We start from the raw sequence: 21501 nt of genomic DNA on the forward strand, positions 1-21501 counted from the left end.
CCTGGCGTGCAGAGGTCCCGGGTTCGATTCCTGGCCAGGGCACACAGGAGAAGCGCCCATTTGCTTCTCCACCCCTCCCCCTCTCCTTCCTCTCTGTCTCTCTCTTCCCCTCCCGCAGCCGAGGCTCCATTGGAGCAAAGATGGCCCGGGCGCTGGGATGGCTCCTTGGCCTCTGCCCCAGGCGCTAGAGTGGCTCTGATCGCAACAGAGCGATGCCCCAGAGGGGCAGAGCATCGCCCCCTGGAGGGCAGAGTATTGCCCCTGGTGGGCATGCCGGGTGGATCCCGGTCGGGCGCATGCAGGAGTCTGTCTGACTGTCTCTCCCCGCTTCCAGCTTCAGGAAAAAAAAAAATGTCTTCTTACTAGTGATACTGGCCTTGATCAACTAAGAAAAGTAATCTCTATTGAGTTTTTCCACTGTAGCAAATCAAAATAATGGCAAACTACCAAACTGTAGAAAATAGTTTGGCAAGTCTCAAAAAGTTACACATAGAATTACCATGTGAACCCAGCAATTCGACACCTAGATATATACCCGAGAAAATTAAAAACATATATTCACACATAAACTTGCACATTAATTCTCATTACAGCATTATTTATAATAGCCAAAATGTGAAAACAGTCCAACTGTCCATTAACTGATAAAAAATAAACAAAATGTAGTATAGCCATAAGGTAAAATAGTATTTGGCCATTAAAAGGAATGAAATATTGATATATACTACAACATGGACGAACCTTGACTATATTATGCCAAGTGAAAAAAGCCAGATATAAAATGCCACGTATCATATGATTCCATTTAAATAAAATGTCCCAGGAATAGACAAATCGAGACACACAATACATTAGTGGGTGTCAGGGGTTGGGGGAAGGAGAAATGGGGAATCATCACTAATGGGCATGAGGTTTATTTTTGTAGGTGATGAAAATGTTCTAGAATTAGATAGTATTGATGGTTGTACAATATTGTGCATATACTAAAAACCACTGAATTATTACAAAATTAATGGGAAATATTTTGAGATTCTACTAATTTCTTTTTTTCTCCTCAAACCACACCATTAGGGGGATCTTTCTGCAACAATTACCACTGTGGTGATGATCTAATGACAATTTTCAACTTCCCTCCTTCCCCACACATTAACTGAAATTTCACTGGAAGGAAAAATTGTCACTCTTCCATCTATTTATTTATTTACTTACACTAGTAGAGACTCACAGATATTTTATTCTATAAATTATAATCTAATACTATCATTATTTTGTTGCTCAAATCGTTTCATCTTGGCAATTAGGAGTTCTTCACATTGGCTCTCATGTTCCTTTAACAAGTCCCTTCCCCCCATCATTTTCTTTTTACAGCTATTTTCTTACTTTGTTTTCATATGATTTCTGAGTTCATCTTGTACTTTCCTTACCTCAGCCCTGGTATCAACTATTTCTCAAAGAACCAACTGTCACTGGCTTGAAGTGCAAGGTCTCTGGCTTGAGCCCAGACACTGGCTTGAGCAAGGGGTCACTGGCTCTGCTGGAGTGCCCTGGTCAAGGCACATATGAGAAAGCAATCAACAAACAACTAAAGTCCCGCAACTATGAGTTGATGCTTCTCATCTCTCTCTTCTTGTCTGTCCTAGTCTCTCTCTCTCTCTCTCTCTCACTAAAAAAAAAAAAAAAAGTGTGTAACATACTTATAATATATGCATTTATACACTTCTATATTTGTCTGTATATCTATTAACAACTAAGTTTACACTTCTATCTCATATTCCAATATAACACCAGAGTTCATTTGTCTTTCCCCTTTCCTTATTTGTAACGTCTTTCTCCAACAGTGAGAAACCTGGCTCTTATTATCTGCAATGTATTTGTTGATCAATTCTAGTATACATATAAACTGGTTTCAAAATTGCTAACCCATACCCCTGACAAACACATCTGCCAACCTAGATTACAGCATTTATGTGGGTTTTTTTTTTTTTTGGTCTTTGGTTTTATAGCACCTGTCTTTAGTTTTATAGTATCTAGTCAAGATATCATTTCACAAAGTCACTTAGGCTAGTTCTTTTCTTCCCTACCTCCTTCAGTATGATTGTTATTAATTTGTAATAATTGGTTCATTTGTTAGTGTCTGTATTCATTTTGTGGTTCCCACTCCTCTACATCTTGGTTGGCTTAATTGCTTATTTGGGAGGCATCTGAAGGGTATATGAACTATTACTACAGTTCTAAGAGTTAGCAATACAAAAAGAAATTACTATTGTTTTAAGCCAAGGGTTTTTTTTTTTTTACTTTTTTTTATTTATTCATTTTAGAGAGGTGGGGGGAGGGAGGGAGGAGCAGGAAGCATCAACTCCCAAATGTGCCTTGACCAGGCAAGCCCAGGGTTTCGAACCAGTGACCTCAGTGCTCCAGGTTGACGCCTTATCCACTGTGCTACCACAGGTCAGGCTTTAAACCAACTGTTGAGGTGGTTTGTTTATTATGGCAATTCATTCTAATAGTCCTGAAACAAGGAAGTTCAAAGTGTCCAACATACAAAACAGTCCCTTTTTCTGAAAGTATATAGTTTCTGTATCTTTTTAGTGTTAAAATGTCCTTTTATAAAATGAGATAATGATGTTGATGGATGATAGTGGGCTGTTTCTGTGTTAAGGCCCTTAACACAGTGAAGTAAAAACTGTTGGCCTCAGGTCCTCAAAATTTTCTTTTAAAGTCCTGGTCCATAAAACACCATAGTCTGAACCACCCATCTAGGGACATTTGAAAATTATTCCCATTGTACGCTTTACCTGAGTGATTTTATGGCATATAAATTTTATCTCAATAAAGTTGTTTTAAAAAATCATTTCTGGCCTGATCAGGCGGTGACGCAGTAGATAGAGCGTCGGACTGGGATGCAGAAGACCCGGGTTCAAGACCCCGAGGTCACCAGCTTGAGTGCGGGCTCATCTGGTTTGAGGAAAAACTCACCAGCTTGAACCCAAGGTCGCTGGCTTCAGCAAGGGGTTACTCGGTCTGCTGAAGGCCCGTGGTCAAGGCACATATGAGAAAGCAATCAATGAACAACTAAGGTGTTGCAATGCGCAATGAAAAACTAATGATTGATGCTTCTCATCTCTCTCCATTCCTGTCTGTCCATCCCTGTCTATCCCTCTCTCTGACTCATTCTCTATCTCTGTAAAAAATAACTAAATAGCCCTGGCCGGTTGGCTCAGCGGTAGAGCGTCGGCCTGGCGTGCGGGGAACCCGGGTTCGATTCCCGGCCAGGGCACATAGGAGAAGCACCCATTTGCTTCTCCACCCCCCACCCCCTTCTTCCTCTCTGTCTCTCTCTTCCCCTCCCGCAGCCGAGGCTCCATTGGAGCAAAGATGGCCTGGGCGCTGGGGATGGCTCCTTGGCCTCTGCCCCAGGCGCTAGAGTGGCTCTGGTCTCGGCAGAGCGACGCCCCGTAGGGGCAGAGCACCGCCTCCTGGTGGGCAGAGCATCGCCCCTGGTGGGCGTGCCGGGTGGATCCCGGTCGGGCACATGCGGGAGTCTGTCTGTCTCTCCCTGTTTCCAGCTTCAGAAAAATACAAACCCCCCACCCAAAAAAAATAACTAAATAAATAAAAATTTATTTAAAAAAAAAAATCATTTCTGGGCCCTTGCTGGTTGGCTCAGCAGTAGAGCATCGGCCGGTGTGTAGAAGTTCTGGGTTCGATTCCCGGTGAGAGCACACAGGAGAAGTGGCCATCTGCTTCTCCAATCTTCACCCTTCCTCTTCTTTCTCTCTCTCTCTCTCTCTCTCTCTCTCTCCCCCCCCCCCCTTTCCTCCCTCCTGCAGCAATGGCTCATTCGAGCAGATTGGCCCAGGGAGCTGAGGATGGCACCATGGGCTTGCCTCAGGCACTAAAACAGCTTGGCTGCCTAGCAATGGAGCAACGGTCCCAAATGGGCAGAGCATCACCCCATAGGGGGCCTGCCGAGTGGATCCCAGTCAGGGCGTGTGTGTGGTAGTCTGTCTCTCTGCCTCCCACCTCTCACTTAATAATAATAATAATAATAATAAATCATTTCTGCCCTGGCTGGTTGCTCAGTGGATAGAGCATCATTCCAGTGTATGGACGTCCTGGGTTCAATTCCTGGTCAGGGCACTCAAGAGTAGCGACCATCTACTTCTTGCCCGCTCCTTCTCCCTCTTCTCTCCCTCTTCCCCTCCCAAAACCAGTGGCTTGATTGGTTCAAGCATCAACCGCAGTCACTGGGAATAGCTCAGTTGGTCCGAGTGTCAGTACTCAGGTGCTAAAAATAGCTTGGTTTTGAGCATGGCCCCAGATGAATCCCAGTCGAGGTACTTGCAGGAGTCTGTCTCAAAAAAAAAAAAAAGTGTGTGTGTGTATTATATATCACTTCTTTGGATAAAGATCCTTTTGGATCCTGAAACAGCAATTACCAGATGCAGTCCAAGGTAACAGCAAGTCTCTCTAGGGGCCAGGATAGTGAGCTAAGCTCAAAGCCTAAACAGCCACAGAAGGACAGTTCTGGGCAGGCAGAGTAGGAAGAAAATGGGCCTAGAAAGGCTGAAGCCATGAAGCACCTGTGTAAGAGGAAGTCTGGTAGAAGGGCAGGTAAGAAATAGTGATCCCAGAAGTGAAGAGCACACACAAATGCTCATTAGAGGCAGGCAAATATAAGATAAGTGAGGAGGGCCATCTATAAGACAACAGAGAGTGTTAAGGGCGAAGAAAAATGACCCCTCCAAAGCATTCAAATGTTAAAATACTGTAAAAAAGCCAAACAAAACATATCCATAAATGAAATTCAGCCCACAGCCAATTTGTGACTGCTGGTCAAGTTTTACCTACTGGCAAATTTTGCCTAAGTTTTTGTCCCAATTCATCCCAATCCCCAGTGATTAAAAACTTGCCTCTCCAAGACACCCAGTGGCAGCGTCCTCCTCGGTTAGCACCCACAGTGAGACTGCTGTGCACCCTGACTGCCCTGCTTCAGTGGAGAGAGGGCCAACTGAGATGAATGCCAGTATTCTCATTTTTGCCTTGGCATCAGATGCCTCAGTAGTTACATGGCTTTGGGAGGGAGAGATGCATGGGGTGTCCTCTGTAGGTTCCTGCCTGGAAACCTCCTCCCCTCCAGGGACTTCCAGGCTCTTTCAAGACATACCTGGACACAATGACAGAAAATCGAGGGCTGATCTGGCCAAGCAACCATGAGCCCTGAAACTCTGCTATCCATTCAGCTCTGTCTTCCAGTGCTGGGTGAACTTAGCCAAATTTCTTTTTCTGTCTGAATCTTTAGGCCCTTCTGTGTCAAACGAAAAGACTATTGTGCCTGCTTTCCCTAATGTATTAGACTGTTGTGAAGAAAATAAAGAAACAGTTGTGTCAGTGCTCAGAAGACATTAAAAGTGCTTCAGGAAAAACAGCCCCAGAAAGGTAAATGTCAACCAGGATGAAATAGACATTTTATTTATCAAGTACTGTAGGTATATGTTAGCAAGAATAAAAATTCCCAATTATGCCTGACCAGGCGGCGGCGCAGTGGATGGGGCATTGGACTGGGACATGGAGGACCTCAGGATCACCAGCTTGAGCCCAAGGTCACTGCCTTGAGCAAGGGCTATAACCCCCCCCCCGCCCCCCGTCAGGGCACAAGTGTGAGAGCAATCAATGAACAACTAGGGTGCTGCAACAAGGAACTGATGCTTCTCGTCTCTCCCCCTTCCTGCCTGTTCCTCTCTCTGTCAATGTCACACACACAAAAAAAATTCCCAATTATGCTGAGTTTGTGAATGGCAGGGACCAATTCCTTGTGATCACAGCTCAGGCTCAATATCCGGTACACAGTAGGCCTCCAGAAACATCAGCTTGCATGCCAGGCCCCTTCCCACACTCCCCAGACCAGAAGAAATAGATGGAATATGGAATAGGAACCAATGCCATCACCTCACCAGGGGCCTCTACGTTCCTAACCAGGGCTAGTCAGAGCTGAGACTTTACAAGCCTGGTTACCATGACTACCACAGCCCTTTCTGCCTGCATTTTTATTCAATATCCCAAAACAAGTCCTGGCAAGATCCCTGCTTCACACAAATGAGCATCTATACTGTCTCCAAGGAACTGAAGCAGTGATTTAAAAAAAAAAAATGTGCAAAAACCTCTCTAGGGTGCTGAACTCTGAACTAATGCTTACTATTATCATTTTGTTGAAGAAAAACACAAATGGAGATCTTTTTTAAAACAGCAAAACCAGTCTACTAGATTACAGTTGTATTTATGCATTTTCTAAAAGGACTAAGCAATGACAAAATAAGAAAAAAAATATTAAAATGTTCTCCATACTGACTTTTCACTCTTGAGTCATAGAATCTACAATCTGGGCAAGTCCTTAGCAGAGTTCTCCTTAATGGCTTCCAAGCAAGAGTGGAAATCTCTCACCTGCATTAAAGCCCCTCAGAACAAAAGACTCCACAGTCTTTACTTAGGGAACAACCCTCCAAAATCTGATCCATTGTGACCTAGCCAATGTCTCCTTCCCAGGCCTCAAGGACAAACAGCTGGTCACCAACCTCTATATACCAATGCACAAGAGCAGTGCTATTTAGAACATTTCCTGTGTTACAGACAAAGAGATACTCCGTGAACAACCATCAAGATCAACACTCAAAGTAATCCTATGCAGGACACACAATAAGGCTCTTTCCATAACTGGCTGGTCAACAAGCATCCACTGAGGATTAGGGAAGAGTATGCTCTTTTCTAGGCATTCCTTCTAACACCCACAGCTGACGGCACACCCACTGAGGGAGGGCTACTTGCTGCACTGAACACTGGGAAGAAGACCACATGAACAAGACCAGCTGCTCCCACTGAGGAGTACAAAGTAAAGGAGGGAAAGGGTAACAACATTTAGAATTCTGAATACAGAGAACATCTTTCAGGCAAGCAAAGAAGTAGGAATATTCAGGGGATAATAAGTAACTCCATTTGAAGCTCAGCATATAAAACAGAGAGACAAGAAGCAGGAAGGCCAGCTGAAAAGCTATTATACTTGACCTAGTCAGACATATATAAAGCCCAAACCAGGGGAAATGGGTCAAGAATGAGAAGAATGAGATAGTTGTAAGGGATGATAGGATTTTGACCAGAAAAACTAGAAATACTATCATGTTCCTGTCAGTAAAGCACCAGACCTTTAAGCATGTGCAGTGACTCCTCCCATCAGCCCAGGGAACCTGTCAGAGCCCCAAATTTTAATAAAATCAGAGATGGAGTAAAAGAGAACAGACAGAAAGGCTACTTCCACTCAGAGATCTAAAATGGGCATCCCACATCTGTTTCCTAGCCCACTGATTGCCTGTTTCCTTTCTCTCTCTACCCTCAAAGTACTCCATGTCCATCTTCAGCTTAGAAGACCCAGTAAGGCTAATAGGTACAGCACAGCCCCTTAATCAGAGCACTTGGGCCTTTACATCCCTTCTAGGGATCTGGTTTCCTATAACCCTGTTGACTGCTGTGATCTACTAATTCCTACCATTTCTTTTCTTTATTATTATTTTTTTAATTTTAGAAGATATACTTACCACATACTCCTTCATCCCTACAAAATCTTGAATATATTCAGACTTCAATCTATTTTCACTGTGTATGTGTACGTGTACATGTATGTGTTAGGGGTGAGGAGACTGAGAAATGGCTCAATAAAATTAGAAGAGAAAGGGAATCACCAAGACCAAGGGCCAGGCAGCTGGAAATAAACCAGAGCACAGCTATATAGTACTTCCAGCACTCTAAGCCCACTTAAGGAGTGGAGCCAAACAGAACTGCATTTAAAAATTTTTCAGTATAACTGGTATTAACCATGAGATACTGGCAATGAACTTCATTTAATAATGAGGTGGGAGAAAAATGGCAAATTGAAACTGAAGGAGTTAAATGTGCCTATTTCCCAGGGGTCAGGGGCCTCAGCTCCACTACTGTTCATTTTCTGGAGAAGGCTAGGGGATTCCAAAATGCCTGCATTTCTACCCAGGCTCAATTTCATTAGCAGCTCATTAGCAGGAGTGGCAAGCATTCTGATTCTTGTTTTTCATAATATTAATTGGTTAATTGATACTTTGAACATAGGTTGACTGAGAACCAAATGAAAGTGCTAAAACCACTCATGAGTCAAGTTTAAAACCCAAAGATTATATTCTAAACAAATTCTTTGTTCTAATTTACTTTCCTCAAACAGAAATCATAATATAATAAGGGGTTTTAAAAAAAACAAAGTGCCAAGATATTGCACTTTAATTTTTAATCCTTTTTCCCCACCCTATCAATCCCCAGGGACACTGCCACCATAATTGGCTCTCTTTGTTCTCTTACAGTACCTGTTACAGCCACGGCCAAACATGGTTCTATGAATTACTTCAAAACAGTGTAAGCTACTGCTGATCTCTACAATTTCCCCAATACCTGCTGCAAAAGCCCCGCAGCTTGGATGCTACCTGCAGGGGAAAGAGAGGAAAATCTACAGGTATGAGTGGAGCCAAATTCCTAGGACAGAATTTCTCTACAGATCAGCTCTAAAGCATGGGACTCTCCTTTGAAGGTGACTGGGGACGGAATGTGAATCAGAGTGGTAAAAGAGGAACATGCAGCAACAGAGAAGGCAGTAAAAGAAACAGCAGGTCCTAAGTCCACCTCCAACCCCACTCAGGAGGGTCTCCCTTAAACACAGGGAAGTTGAACAACAAAATGAGGTCAGTCACCCGAGCCTCTTTTAACCTATCAAATGTAATGACGATCCCAATTTGTTGCCTCTCAGCTTAAAGTTTTGGATAATCAGCATTAAGAGACCTACTAAGTAGTGCTACACTTTGCTTTCTTTACCTGCATAGCAGTTATAGCCTTTAACATTTGAGTGACCTGGGCAGTTGTCCAGTTTAGAGGTGGAGGGCAGAGGCTAAGGAAGACCCAGGTTCCAGGTCCAGTTCCACCACTTAAAAGATCTGAGACGCTGGGAAAACAACCTCTGTGGCCCACATATGAAAGGGGCTCAGAGCACCCACTTCATAGAGCTCAGAGAATTCACTGCGAGGAGTAAAAGATAATGCATGTGGGATGCTTGAGTTTGGCTCCAGAGAGCTGTCAACGATGTTTGCCTGGTTCTTGCCTCTCTCTGACTTGAGTTTTCCCAACTGTAAGACCATAATAGATGGTCAGAATGAGTCTAATAGGCGCTCAGTACATTCCTGATTGAGCTCCGTAGAGAAGTGAGTACATTTTCATATCAGACTGCCTTGTTAAGGCTGCAAAAAGTTTAGTAACAATGAAGGCCTCAGGGCATCCAAATTGAGAGGGTAGCAAATGAGCTAGTTAAAATAGGCCCATCCCACACTGAAAACACCTAGTACAGCTTTTCTTTGCCAAGGCCACCAGGCAAGTCAACCAAACCCATTTGAGATGGGATGGTCTCTTTCCCACTCCCCAAGACATTAGAACAGAAATCAAAGAGGCTATATCCAGCAGCATAGGCCAATATAGGGAAGATTCAAATGAGAACTGTCATCCGGCAACAAGGAAGGATTTCATGTTTCATGATAAACTTAACCACAGATTTAAGCCAGTTTTGCAACAATGCACCATAAAGCTTCCTAAAAGCAGCTGCCCTACTCTGGCTTCCTGCTTCTCAAGGGATTGTGCTAGCAGGTATCTACCTAAGCATGGGCAAGGAGGACTGGATGTTTCAGGCAGCTGAGCACAAGGCTGGAAGGAGATCCAGTAAACCTGCTGCTGTGTATATACTCCCGGCAAGCAGCCTGTTCCACACCCCTACCTCTGAATTACTTCAAAACTATCCCATTGTCACAACAACTGACGCTGCCCCCACCTGCTTCTCCCCTAGTGCTCCCAATCCTGAGCACTGAATGTAACTCTGCAACTATCACTTGATTACATATGCTCTGGCTGCTATACACTCTCAAGTGCCCTACAGGGACTCAGGCAGTGCTTGGAAGTTCTGACCTTTGTGTTCCCTCCCACTCATGAATGAATTCACTCCCTATTGAGTACTTCTGGTCTGGATCCCTTTTGATAGAAATCACCTCCCAAAATGCCTCCTTCAGGTCACGTTCTTTCCACTTCTCATTTCAAATTTACAAAAGAGAAAGCAAATGCCACAGAACTATAGGGACACCAGCATCATGAGCTAGAAGGGACCACAGGAGATTATGAGACCTAATCTCCCAAGGGAAAATAAAACTTAATAAATATAACACATATTTCAAATGTTTTAATTCCACAGTATCACTCTTCAACCCACAAAAAATGAAAGAGAGGTAAAAAGACTAAGAACTGCACAGACAGAAACAGCAAGAGATGTAAACAGAATGAAAGAGAAACATGGTTTAGTTCTTAACTGTTAGCAAACCACATACATCAGACTTCATTGTGGACCTCAGAGTGTTGTCACCTCTGATTAAAGGCTTTGATGGATGAACTATTATTGGTCATAGCTCTACAACTACTCTTTATCATTAAACTTTCAAGTGTTCCCAAGTCCACCAGGCAGAAGCAATAGAAAGCTGGTAATTAGGAAGGAAACAGTAAGAACAATGTCAACTGAGACCAGTTGGTGAAGACGCTGAAATTGTACGTGAAATATTTAAGTGTAAAGTTACTTTTCTGAGAAGGTCCATATCTTTCATCAGTTTCTTCAAGAGGTCTGTAAATCACTCTCCAAACACACATATCTTAGAGAGCCTTTGAGCCAATAACTGGCAAGGTTACACAGCAACAGGCATTCTAATACATTGTAGGTAAGGATATACAGTGTGTCCGTAAAGTCATGGTGCACTTTTGACCGGTCACAGGAAAGCAACAAAAGACGATAGAAATGTGAAATCTGCACCAAATAAAAGGAAAACCCTCCAAGTTTCTGTAGGATGATGTGGCAGCATGTGCGCATGCGCAGATGATGACGTAACACCACGTATACAGCAGAGCAGCCCACAGCCATGCCAGTCGAGATGTGGATGGTACAGAGGAAAGTTCAGTGTGTTCTGTGGCTCACTAAATTCGAATCTATGACCAAAGTGCAACGTGAATATCGGCGCGTTTATAACAAAGGGCCACCACATAGGGATAACATTACTTGGTGGGATAAGCAGTTGAAGGAAACCGGCAGTTTGGTGGAGAAACCCCGATCTGGTAGGCCATCAGTCAGTGATGAGTCTGTAGAGGCTATACGGGATAGCTACCTAAGGAGCCCTAAAATATCTGTGTGTGAGCCCACATCGAACTGCACTGAATAGGTATGAAACTAGGAGAGTTTTCCTTTTATTTGGTGCAGATTTCATAATTTCTATTGTTTTTTGTTACTTTCCTGTGACCGGTCAAAAGTGCACCATGACTTTACGGACACACTGTAAATTAGTGCAAAGCCTTGGGCATCTGGCAGCAGCTACTAAAACTGTAACTGTTCACCCTGGCCAGATAGCTCAGTTGGTTAGAGCATCGTCCCAAAGCACAGAGGTTGCTGGTTCGATCCCTGGTCAGGGCATATACAGGAAGAGATTGATGTTCCTATCTTTCTCTCCCTTCCTCTCTCTAAAATCAATAAAATAAATTTTTTTTAAAAAAAGATATATACTGCTCACAAAAATGAGGGGATATTTCAAAATGAATATAAAGCTATAAAGTATCCCCTAATTTTTGTGAGCAGTGTATTAAAACTGTAACTGTTCTTTCCATTTGACCTAGCAGATTCCACTTCTAGGAATTCATCCAATAGAGCTATTTGCAGAAGTACACACTGATAAATGAATAGAATGTTCACTATAGCATTTTAATAATTATCAACAATGGGAAACCACACAATGTCTATCGGTAGGGGATTTGTCACACAATACAGCATACCCCCTTCCTAGTCTTCAACAGAGAGGAGGGAGACTGACATCAAAAGATGACTAAGACTAAGCAAAAAGAACAAGTTGCAAATATATTATTTTATATTTCTTTTTAAAGAACATATATGTTAATGTGGCAGCAGCTAGTTTTTCAATCTATCTAAATCCCCACATAAAAACAGGCGCAGATACCAAAGCGAAACCCATAAGCAACATTTATGTAAAAACTAAATGAAAAGATCCCTACAAATGCTAAAACACAATGAGATGAAGACAAATCATCAAATGACATCAGATCTGCACGGTATCAGTCTCTGTATGGGAAGACACGGGAAGCAATGAGGTATCTGACAAACCTGAGAAAGGAAAAGAAAGTACTCACTAAAAGAACACAGTGAGCCAATGGGAGAAGAGCAACTGAACCTAGGAGGGATTTTTTCCAGTGCAATAGTGGGCAAGTGCAGGAAGCCTGTGGTAAGTTCTCAAGTCTAGCCCCACTGAACTTTAAAACATAATCAACCAGTGCTCCCTATCAGGGCTGGGCCCCACACTGAGAAGACACTTCTACAAGTGTAGCATAAATTGAACAGGAATGTAACAATAACAATAAGGGAAAGAGAAGGTCCAAGTACAAGTTGGGGAAGAAAACAGAGCCAGGAAAGCTCATAGAGCAAGCTCCCAGGTTTTTAAACTATTGAAAACAACAGGAGAGGGAGCACTACAAATTTAGAAAAGGTAATTAAAGCTGTGCTTCTTTCTAAAAGTTAAAAAAAAATCTGCTTTTACATAAAAATGAGCAACAAAAGAGTACAGAGGTCAAACCCTATACAGTAAAAGTGTAAGAAAGGAAAAAAGGATAATGAAAACAACATCCCTAGAGATAATGAAAGCAAGCCAAAAAGACAAAGCCATTCAAAATGAGCTAAATATATTTTATAAATAAGATATTCAAGAACAAAAATAAGAAATAAAGTACCAGAACTCAAGGAAAAATTAGAAATAGAAGAATAAATAACCACAACAGAAAATGTCTTAAGATACATAGAGGTAAAAGGAAAATTTGAAAAACCAAAAAGAAAGAAAAAAAAGTAAAATTTGTCAGAAACCGATAAACAAGAGAAGATCCTATATTAAATAAAGTCCAAACAAGAGAAAAGAATAAATGCCAAAAACCATAATTTAAGAAAAGTTTCCTAAAAAAAACACACAACACAAAAAACTATGTCTTGAAAAAGCATATCATGCACCTGCAAATACTGACCAGAAATGTCCAATGTCAAGGACATGTTCTAGTAAAATTATTGGATTTTAAGGGGAAAAAAAGATATTTTGGGCCTCTAAGCAAAAACAGCAAATGACTTAGAAAATAAAGAAAATTAGACTGTCATCAGTGAGAGTAGAGTCCTCACGAATGGGAACAGTGCCCTTATAAAAGAAATCTCAGAGAATTCCCTTGTCCCTTCCACCAAGTGACGCCACAGTGAAAAGACAACCAGAGTGAGCTTTCCCCAGACACTAAGTCTGCTGCTGCCTTGATCTTGAATTTTCCAGCTTCCAGAACTAAGAAAAATAAATTTTGTTGCTTATAAGCAACCCAGTCTATGGTATTTTGTTATAATACCCAAAGAGACCGAGAAAATGCTAATCTAATGCCCATAATGACTATCAGAGTTTGTGAGCATTATCCACTGAAAGGAGGGTGTCCTGACCAACCTTGACAGGATTCACTGCAGTTCTGCCTAGAGGCAGATGTATGAAAGCATGACTTTAAAAATTTTCCATCCCCTGGAACTTTATTTTCCCTCTGCAACATGAACAAAAACAAGGACATCAGTACCATCTGCTCTGCAGACTACATGCAATACTCCAAGGACTTTTCTGAGTGTGTGGCAGCCACTAAGAGTTATGAAAATCTTATGTGTGCTTAGGTCTTATGTCCATCCTACTAACTATACAAAACTAAAACTAGTTCCCTAAAAACCAATTATTCCTGGGTGCCCAAAGCACTCCCACTACTTCCCCTGGCCTGGAGACATCAATAACAGAGAACATTACAGGGACTAAAAGATGATCATAAGATAATGCTACACAAATGCTTGTGCATTTATGGGGAGTAAGTGTTGAGGTAAACCAATGCCTCATTATGCTGAGTTGATTTTAAGTTTCACAAATCACTAAAATATCTCACACATCATTTTGGACAGCTATGGCTGGCACAGTGACAGAACCTATAATAACCTTCCACAAGGTCTAGGTTCTAGACATCTGGACTTTACAATCTCCTTTATTCTAAGTGAGGAGCCACTGCACCACCTCACCTGCAGGTGTTGTAAAGTACCAAAAGCTACAGAATCAATATTCATATTTTAAGAGGCTTGAAGAACATTTTATTAATTTGGGTTAAGGTGTGCAGAGAAATTGTGAGAAATAGTCTCTGTACTGTGTGATTGGCATAAAACCAGGATGGCCCTTGGCATTGTATTGTAAATGCAAAGAGGAGGGAAACATGGATTCCCAGACATTCCACCAACCCTGTGGGGAAAGGGGTGAATGGCTAGCCAGGTGCAGGGAGAGAAAAGCCAAAATAAACCTTTTCCCATAGCAATGAGCCATTTGCGGGCATTTGTCTCCACAGAAACTACCTCTCCTATGTAAATGCATGTGGTTAACACATGTGACTCTGGACAGGGAGATGGTGGATAAACACTAGATAATATAAGAAAGCCTTTTAATAAGTAAAGAGACATCTTTCTACCATTGTGTTGGCTTGTAAATTTTGTTTTCTCCAAAATGATGTATGGCTTGCAAATTGAACATGGTCCTATCATGTTAAAGGAAATAAGACTATAACCAATAGTGGTAAAGGGCTCCCGATTGCAATTTTTTACTTCTGTACTTCCCACTTACAAAATTATAAAAACTAGGTAGAACAAAGAGCCAGCGCGCTCTCCCTCAGACTTCTGTCGGAGTTGCTGCCGCTTGGCCAAGCTAGACAATAAAGCTTTGATGTGTAATCTACAGACTTGGACTTTGTTCGTGTCTTCAATGTTTCGGGTCCCTCCAGATTAGGCTTAACACTAAGGTTCCATTTTCCCAGGACAAAGGCATAGTGGGGCATGGAGAACTGGCAAGTTGTGACTCCCAACAGAACTTGCCACAGGCAGGCCCATCTATTCTCTTGGCCTCTTGACACCCCTAGGTCTTTCCAAGGACTCTAATGTCCTCTCATTTAGTCCCTTCTGAAAGTTGCTTTAAAATGACACAAAGGAAGCAACTAATTTACAGCTCTATTCTTTAATCTTGGTCAGCCAGATTTTCACAGACATCAGTTTATTTCACTTTATAATATATTAGACAAAACAACAATACCAGAGTCAGCTCCAAGGCAGCAACTCTCTCTCAGGGGTTCTGCTGACATTTATAAACTGATCCTATTTCTCTCTTGTGTTTTATGTTATCAGCTAAACCTGTCAACTTAAATTATTGCCTTGTAACCAAATCAGAGTTATCTATTACTCTGGTATGTGTATATTTCTGAAGCTTTGTACCTATATCAAGTTTTGCAAGGGTAGAGAACAAATCATAAGTAAACAAACGGAAAACAGAATATGTTACCATTATTTTAGCAACAGAAGCTAAGTCAAATGCATTACATGGAAAGCCACTAAAATGGCTGAATATATAGACCTGGAGATAAAGCAAAAGCTTGATACTAATATAGTCATTTGCACACTGCTCCATTTTGCAATCAATCTGAGCAGAGGTAGCTCAGAACATCTCCATTTAGAAGAATAAAGGATTCTTCCAGGGCCTGTGACAGGTGGGTGGACATCTGAAAAACTGAGGACGTGATGTTAAAAAGGTCAGATTTATAGCTATCCCATTTTTCACCAGCATAATGACTAAGAAACCAATTTCCCTTCTATTGGTATGGTTAATGGTTACTCTTATTCAAAGACCATTGTGACCCAAATTGAGCAATAAAGGAGTCTCCAGAAAGAAATTAAAAAAGCAATTCCGTTCTTGGGGCTAATTTTGGTTCTTTAGCCATCCCCTCCTTTACAATCTAAAAACAATTCTTTTCTGAGATTTCATCTTGCTAAATACATGATACTTTTATCAACAAAACCTGTAATTCCTTCTTTGTTTCCAAATTAAACAAATAAATTACTTCAAAACTACAAAAAGTATAAAACTGTAATGTAAATTTCATTTTTCCCCCCTAAATTTCTATTATCTAGTACCCAAGATTTCCTCATTACTTCATACTTTTATATATTTTACATATCTGGTCATAGACATCAGTTAAATGTTCTCCATGACTTTCAAATACAAGCTCACAGTAGCCAGGGACAGTGATTTTTTTAACTTGAATATACAGTTCCCAGCACGGCAGCGTGTCTCCAGAAAGCACAGCAACTGACTGCAGGTTCAGTGAAATAAAGGGGGTCTTCTATGATCCACAAAAAGATGCTGAGGCTTAAAAGAAAAATGATCACCTAAGAGACCACTCATCAAATGGGACTGGTGTTTCTCTAAACTCTCATTACCTCTTTTTTGTTTGTTTGTTTTTTTGGGGGGTTTTTTTTGGTATTTTTCCCAAGTTAGAAGCGGGGAAGCAGACAGACAGACTCCCACATGCACCCGGCCAGGATCCACCTGGCATGCCCACCAGGGGGCACTGCTCTGTTGTGGCTGGAGCCATTCTAGCACCTGAGGCAGAGGCCATGGAGCCATCCTCAGCTCCCGGGCCAACTTTGCTCCAATGAAGCCTTGGCTACGGGAGGAGAAGAGAGAGACAGAGAGGAAGGAGAGAGGGAAGGGTGGAGAAGCAGATGGGCACTTCTCCTGTGTGCCCTGGCTGGGAATCGAACCCAGGATCTCCAGATGCTAGGCTGACGCTCTACAGCTGAGGCAACCTAACAGGCCCAAATTCAGGAAAAGGAGACCAGAGTCCCAACCTACAATAAAACTCCATCTCCCCAAATTGTTCTTGTCTAGATTGTGATTCCAATCTAATAATTTTTTAAATTCTCTCTGAGAACTTCTTGTTTAATTTCCCTTAAATTTTCCTAACAGCTACCATCATACCTCCTGAGCTCCAAACTAAGGCCTCACCACATCACAAGAACTTTCCCAAAAGCCTCCTCTCTGATTAACCTGCATTCAACCTGAAAGGGCAGAGCAGAAGGCAAAACCCTATGTAGAGGCACCAAAACAAGTCATGGATGGGCTGGGATTTGCTTTTTAGTGTTTATTTTATTGATTTGAGAGAGAGAAATAGAAACATCAATCTATTGCTGTATGTGCCCTGACCAGGGGTCGAACCAGCAACCTCTGTGCTTTGGGACAATGCTCTAATCAACAGAGCTATCCAGCCAGGAAATGTGCTGGGATTTGAAAGCTATCATGGAGATACTGCGATCCCAGTACCCTCCAATATCTTGTTAATCATATCCCACTGTTAGAGAGTCATCTCTTTGGATCAAACCTTCAGTTTATCCTATGACAAATCATATGCTTTAGTGCTTCTTAAAGAAACAGGATTACAGGATAGGAGGAGCGGTGTACATTAAAGTGTGCCTTCTATTGTCCTCATTCCCTTTAACAACCCAAATAAACTAAAACACAGAGCAAAGAGGCACATATCTAGATCTGGAATTTGGAAAGATTTTGTATGGGCCCAGTGATCTTCAGTACAGCAAAGATGTCTCTCCACAGTCATTTATGCAGTGTGGCTGTATTTTGCCATATCACATTCACAATCATATTTCTGGGTATACAGCAAACAATATTTGTTTACTATTTGCTCTCGTATCTCTAATATTTGACTAATCTCACCTTGCCCCCCCCCCCCCAAATACAAAGAATTATAGTAGATAATTCTGAGGTTTCTAGGGAATAAAATAAAAAAGTCTTCATTTCTGAAAATGTCTTAACTCTTCTAAAGCCCTCTGGACTTGATTTTCACACTTAAGTCCTGGAAGCCAAAGCATCTTCCTACCTAAGCCTCCTGATTTCACCATGCTTCCCTGCTGGCAATAGAGCAGCTGGAGGCAAGATCCAGCCTGCAGAAGCCACCCAGATGATCAGGCACAGCTTCTCTGCTGAGAAGTTTAGCTTCACAACCTGCACGTCCACTCCTTACCATTTACAGTGGGTGGAGAACCGCCACCACATGGCACACATATAAAATTCCAGGCAACAAGAGGCAGAAAAGCCAGCATTGTTGCCAATAACATTAGCTAGCAATATCTAGCACTGTTCATTTGATGACTTTAAATTAATAAAGCAGCAAAATAATGATCATCAAGCAGTTATTTGATAGCGTAGAAGAGATTCTGTTCCTAGATTGATAATTAAAAAAAACCTAAACTTTAAATTTTAATTAGTTTAAAATTTAAATTGTCACAAATGCCTAGTGACTACCATATCAAACAGTACAGACTACCTTCATTTCACAAATGGCACATCTCTGAAGTCAAACATCAGATGGAAAAGGTCTTTGAGAGGCATGACGGGCAGCACAAACATAAGCTGGAATCCTGAGGCCTTGCAGCAGAGGCCACCCACCCAGGGGACTAAGTCTGGTTTACAACACAGAGCACCTCCTGCAAGTTCCAATTCAGTACACCCTGAACCACAGAGTAAACAAGGGCATGGCTCTCCAGAGGACTCAGATTGGAGCAGAGGGATCCATTAGAGGGATCCATTATGACTATATCTCTTCTGAGGACAAAAATTATGGGTAATTCCCCTTTCTTCAGAGCTAATTGTTACAAGAGATACCTACTCCCAGAAACAAAAATGCTCAAGGGCCATCTCCATAACTGAGTATAACTGAATGTAAACATAAATGATGGATAAAAATAAGTACAGAATACACTGCTCTCCCAAACAATTCAGATATCCCTTTTAGAGATGAAAGGGGATAGAAAATAATTTATTAACAAGGGACAAAGTAATAATGCACTGCCCTAAATTTCTACAGTTCAGGTAGTAGCAAAAAAGAACTAAATAGAAATTAAACTCTATTGAATAGCTTCTCATGAGACTAATTGAAACCAAAAGATTCAATCAAGTAGGAAAATTGCTTCATATTCACTTTAATCATATTCAGCCTTGTGGTTTTCCTCCACTCTAAGGTCTGAAGGAATCATCTCCATTAGCAAATGTGTACTGGTCACACCAACATTTTCCAATGATTTTTTTCATTCCCCATACCAACCTCAAAGTCCCAACAAAAGAAACACAAAAGAGGACAGGAAAAACCTGGGATATTTACCTTCTCTCACGTAGCCACAACTAACATCTCTGAGCAAGTTTCCTAGGCCTACATTTATACTTCTGATCTCAAACAAAAGAATCTGTTATATAACTGAAAGCTCTCATTTTCCATGGGGGATTGACGCATCACTAGAATGAACTGCGAATGATGTATTTGTCTCCAAATAAAGCTATACACAAACAAAAAATACTTGCTGAGTGTACATTTTACCACTCATTGGACACACTAATGAAAACAGTTAAGGCCCTGGCCAGTTGGCTCAGTGGTAGAGTGTTGGCCCGACCTACCTGTCCCCCCCCCTCACAGCAGCATGGCTTGTGTTGCAGTAATATAAGGTTATAGTAATTAAATATAGAAAAATATGGAAGATATATAAAAATAATTAAGATATAATATTAAAAGCAATTAAGGACATTAAGTTATGCCATCTGGATAGGAATTAATATAGTGTGTACAGATAGGATAAACAGACTCTGCCTATCGTGCAGGGCCCAGTTATGTATATAGATAAGAAGTGACTTGATGTCATAACTCTATAGGTTAACATAAATAAGAAGCCTCCCAAGGAATACCTTAAAAGTGGCTTAATGTAACATTTCAGTAGATTAACATAAAAAGGGCTCCCTATGAGGAACTCCCAAAAAGGTGGTTTGAAGTGATAATCCTGCAGATTGACACCTGTTAGAAGGTGGGTTGAGGTGATAATCCTGTAGATTGACACCTGTTAGAAGGTGTAGGCTAGAAAAGGTACTAAAACTAAGGGACTTCCCTGCTGTGGTAGTCACCCAGACTCCAACGTCGATGTGAACTGTCTCTACTCTGCTCTGACCAAAGACAGCCAAGAGGAGCACACTGATGGGGCCCCCTTAAGCTGTACCCAGGCACACCAAAAGGATTTGTGAGTAATAAACTGTCTGTGTGATTCTTACAACTAACTTGTGTGTCGATCGTGTCTTTCCTCCGGTGGCAGTTGGTCTCGGCACTGATAAGTAGAATCCTCATAGCCACACCTCAAGAGTAGTCTCAAAGAGATTGCCAGCCCTGCTGATAAGCAGGAGTGTCCCAATGTGCAGGAAAGTCGAATCGGGTATGCCTGACCTGATCGACAACGTAGAGCTTGGGCTCTACTGCGACAGCTTGATTGGTTTGAGCAAGTTGGCCCCAAACACTGAGGATGGTTCCATCGCCTCGTCTCAGATGCCGAAATAGCTCAGTTGCCAAGCAACAGAGCAACAGCCCCAGATGGGCAGAGCATTGCCCCATAGGGGGCTTGTGGGGTGGATCCTGGTCCAGGCACATGCGGGAGTTTGTCTCTCTGCCTCCTCTGCCTCTCACTTAAATAAATAAAAATAATACACAATGCATTATGTTTTTCGTTAAGAAGTCAACATGGCCTGACCAGGTGGTGGCGCAGTGGATAGAGCGTCAGACTGGGATGCGGAAGGACCCAGGTTCGAGACCCCGAGGTTGCCAGCTTGAGCGCGGGCTCATCTGGCTTGAGCAAAGAGCTCACCAGTTTGGACCCAAGGTCGCTGGCTCCAGCAGGGGGTTACTTGGTCTGCTGAAGGCCCACGGTCAAGGCACATGTGAGAAAGCAATCAATGAACAACTAAGAAGTCGCAACGCGCAACGAGAAACTGATGATTGATGTTTCTCATCTTTCTCCGTTCCTGTCTGTCTGTCCCTATCTATCTCTGCCTCTGTAAAAAAAAAAAAAAAAAGTCAACATGTGTCCATGAACACAAATGGATCATTGTAGATAAAAAGCTATGGGCTAAGTCTGTCATGAGAGATGAAACACTGACTAGTTATAATATGCCAACTTCTGACCTTAGTCTTCATTCTTTTTTTTTTTTAAGATTTTATTTATTCATTTTTAAAGAAGGGAGAGACAGAGAGAGAGAAAGAGAGAGAGAGAGAGAGAAGAGAGAGAAGAGGGGGAGGAGCAGGAAGCATCAACTTCCATATGTGCCTTGACCAGGCAAGCCCAGGGTTTCATACCGGTGACCTCAGTGTTCCAAGTCAAAGCTTTATCCACTACTCCACCACAGGTCAGGCCCAGAGTTTTCATTCTTAATCTGACCACCATCCAAGTCCCTGCCAAAATCAACCTGATGGAGCAGATATCTGAGGAAGCCAATTATAAAGGACAGGCTCTTTCTCCATTCTGCTCAGTGGATTCTATATTATATCCTAGTTAAAACAAAAGAATGTTCTCTGGATTTGTCCCCTACAAAACAAAACAAATTCATTCGACCCTGCTTCCTTCAACCTCATTCCCTCAACCTCAGATTTTGTTCAGAGTCTATATAAGGA

At 41.9% G+C, this 21501-nt stretch overlaps 1 protein-coding gene across 4 annotated transcripts in view; it reads right to left on the reverse strand.

The window, feature by feature from the left end:
- Positions 1-21501, reverse strand: part of SIL1 (SIL1 nucleotide exchange factor) — a 349165-nt gene that overhangs the window by 113250 nt on the left and 214414 nt on the right. The gene's annotated exons all lie outside the window — the stretch shown is intronic.

The sequence above is a fragment of the Saccopteryx leptura genome, chromosome 6, assembly GCF_036850995.1.
Source record: "Saccopteryx leptura isolate mSacLep1 chromosome 6, mSacLep1_pri_phased_curated, whole genome shotgun sequence".
Lineage (NCBI taxonomy): Eukaryota > Metazoa > Chordata > Mammalia > Chiroptera > Emballonuridae > Saccopteryx > Saccopteryx leptura.